This window comes from Panthera uncia, unplaced genomic scaffold, assembly GCF_023721935.1.
Source record: "Panthera uncia isolate 11264 unplaced genomic scaffold, Puncia_PCG_1.0 HiC_scaffold_131, whole genome shotgun sequence".
Lineage (NCBI taxonomy): Eukaryota > Metazoa > Chordata > Mammalia > Carnivora > Felidae > Panthera > Panthera uncia.
Genome location: NW_026057931.1, coordinates 15387 through 18000, shown reverse-complemented (window position 1 = coordinate 18000; position 2614 = coordinate 15387). Strand labels below are relative to the sequence as shown.

The window sequence follows — 2614 nt, the reverse complement described above, 5'->3', positions numbered from 1 at the left end:
ATCCAGAATTTTTAAGAAAAGGGGGAGTATACATGAGTAACTCATTCAGTTTTCTGAGTATCTGGTATGCACTGAAGAACCACCGCATAACTGGTGGTCCGAGTCTTATTAACTGTACAAATAGGCTTTTCAAACTGTCGTAAGCAGATAAGGGTGACTATTTTATCAGTTACTGAGCTAAACAAACAAAAAAAAGTCAACGTGACTTCATTAAAGATATGTTGTTCATTTATTCTGAATCTTATATTGATAGATAATACCAGAAGATTTCAGCATAGCAGATAAAATACAGCAAATCCTAACCAGCACAGGTTTTAGTGACAAGCGGGCCCGTTCCATGGACATAGATGACTTTATCAGGTAATTACATTTTTCTTTTTTCCTAAGGTGTTTACATTTCTTTACTGTGACACCCTCAGATTAGAGATTTAAAGGCTTTTAAGCGGTATAAGGTGCTACCTGGAGTTATTGCATAGCACTTCCATGGCATGGAATAGTATTTGGTGTAGAAGATGGAGGCTAGTTAGTTGCAGCAGAATGAACATTTTAAGAACAGTAATAAAGAACAGTCCGAGCCTGGAGATAGCCTCTGTGTCAACATGTGTTGTGGTGTGTGTGCTCCTCCCCTTCAGCCTCTTCCCCCAACTCCCATTCATAGTTCATCTTAATGTGTGTCTTCATAGTAGCCTGGAAGGTAGAAGAAGCATAATGGATATAGTCGCATCTCATTCTTTTTCTCTGATGGGAATAGCTATTGTTAAAACAGATCCTACACATGAAATAATGCCAGTTTACAATCATACCTGGTTTTCATTTCTAACCAACCGGTTTAATAAAATAGTTACTTGTTTTGTAGACGGAGGCAAGTTCTACACACCTAAAATAAAAGAAGGGTGTCATAATTATCTGGGCAATGCAGACAAAACTTTGTTTTCCTTAAACAAGTAAGTGGTATGAAAGCAAAATAAGGCTTCAGTTACCCAGGTAGTTATTAACCTATACTCACAGTTTTCAATCACTAAAACTGATTTCCTAACTAATAAACCATCACTTACTGCACAGTTTTTGCCTATTTTAGCCGATTCATATTTAAAATTTCCATGTTCTAGGAGGTGAATAAAAAATGAGGATAGATTGTTACCAAAGGAATTGGTTTGACTTTTCTGAGCTGGAAACAGTTCTATATAACTAAGACAAATGGGGTTTATATTTTACATCGACAGGCTAGCAGAACTACTGAGTCTTTATCAGGGGTTAGTCATAGGAGTTGAAATTATTCATAAGAACCGATCTTCCATTTTCAGACATTCGAATCCATCTTGAACTGTCACCATCCTGAAAATAATCTCAGGTCTAAAGAAATATTTCATCTTATTTTCTTTCATTCTCACCAAATTTCTTCAAGGTTATTAAGCATATGCAGTTTGCTAACTAGGATCCAATAAATACATTGGTATCCAGAGAAAAGCAATGTGTCAGTACTTAATTTGAGCCTTAGTAATAGTGAGCCCAGAGAGGAAAAATGGACATGGATGATTAGCCATTCATCTCTCTTCAGTCTCCAGTTCCAAATAGCTTCACAAGTGCCAGTGAGCTCTTATGCCTGGATAGTGGAGGTCTAAGATAATTTGGTTAAATTCACCATGACTTAAGACATACAGGCTGTGACAAAAGAGGCACCAAAATGATGTGATTTTTAACCAATATACATCTTAGAAATTTAATTGAAGAATAAAGTTTCTTTAATGACTGGTGTTAGGAGTGGGTGGGTTTCAGAGGTTTGATGTGTTTGTTTTAGAATTCATGGTACAGGAACTATGCATTGTTATAGGTTATAAATTATCTTTTCAATACCATCTCATTTTGGTTTCTTTTTTCAGATTGCTACATGGATTCAACGCAGAAGGTATACATTTTTCTTAGGTATCTGGAAAAGAGAATTTTCAAGCCCAAGAAAAAGAAACCGCAATTATACATATCTAACAGAGAAGATAAACTATGCTTTTGCTCCACTGGAACACTATGTGCTTGACTAGTTTTGATTTAATACTACCACTGTCACCATTTATTACTCTGAAGTTTTATGGTAGTAAGTCAATTCTAAGTACCCAAGTTTTTTTTTGGTTTTTTTTTTTTTTTTTTTTTGGTTTTGGTGTTTTTAATATTTAACATAGGGCAGGGTCCAGTCTCTACACGGTAATCTTTAAGAGCCGCAGGCACGCACAACTTTACACTTAAACTTATTTCTAACAGTTTATTGTATAAAGATGTTACTCTTCTATTTTCTATGTTATATATTACCATGAGGGCCTCTGTAGGCCTTTGTCCCTCAAACAGTCAGACAGTTAACATATGCTTAACTCAAGTTACATATTCCCCGTATGATTTCTTTTTATTCATGTGCACAATAAAACACTTGTTTCTTATTTTGCTTCTCTCATTTTTTCTGTTCATCTTATACACCTTCTATCTCTGCCCACACCTTTAAGCTGTCCTGTAGCATCATAAGCTACTTCACAGTTCTGGATAAGCGTTGAGTCTGCTACTGCCACCGTGTGGTGGTGCCGGGCACATTACTTCCAGGCATGATTTCGTCAACTGTGATAACAGGACG

At 36.1% G+C, this 2614-nt stretch overlaps 1 long non-coding RNA gene across 1 annotated transcript; it reads left to right on the top strand.

Moving 5' to 3' along the window:
* Positions 1–254: 254 nt before the first annotated feature.
* LOC125916907 (uncharacterized) lies at positions 255–2269 on the top strand. The gene is made up of 2 exons (XR_007456057.1): positions 255–360; positions 1881–2269. It is a non-coding gene; the product is annotated as an uncharacterized LOC125916907 (long non-coding RNA).
* The last annotated feature ends 345 nt before the right edge of the window (positions 2270–2614 follow it).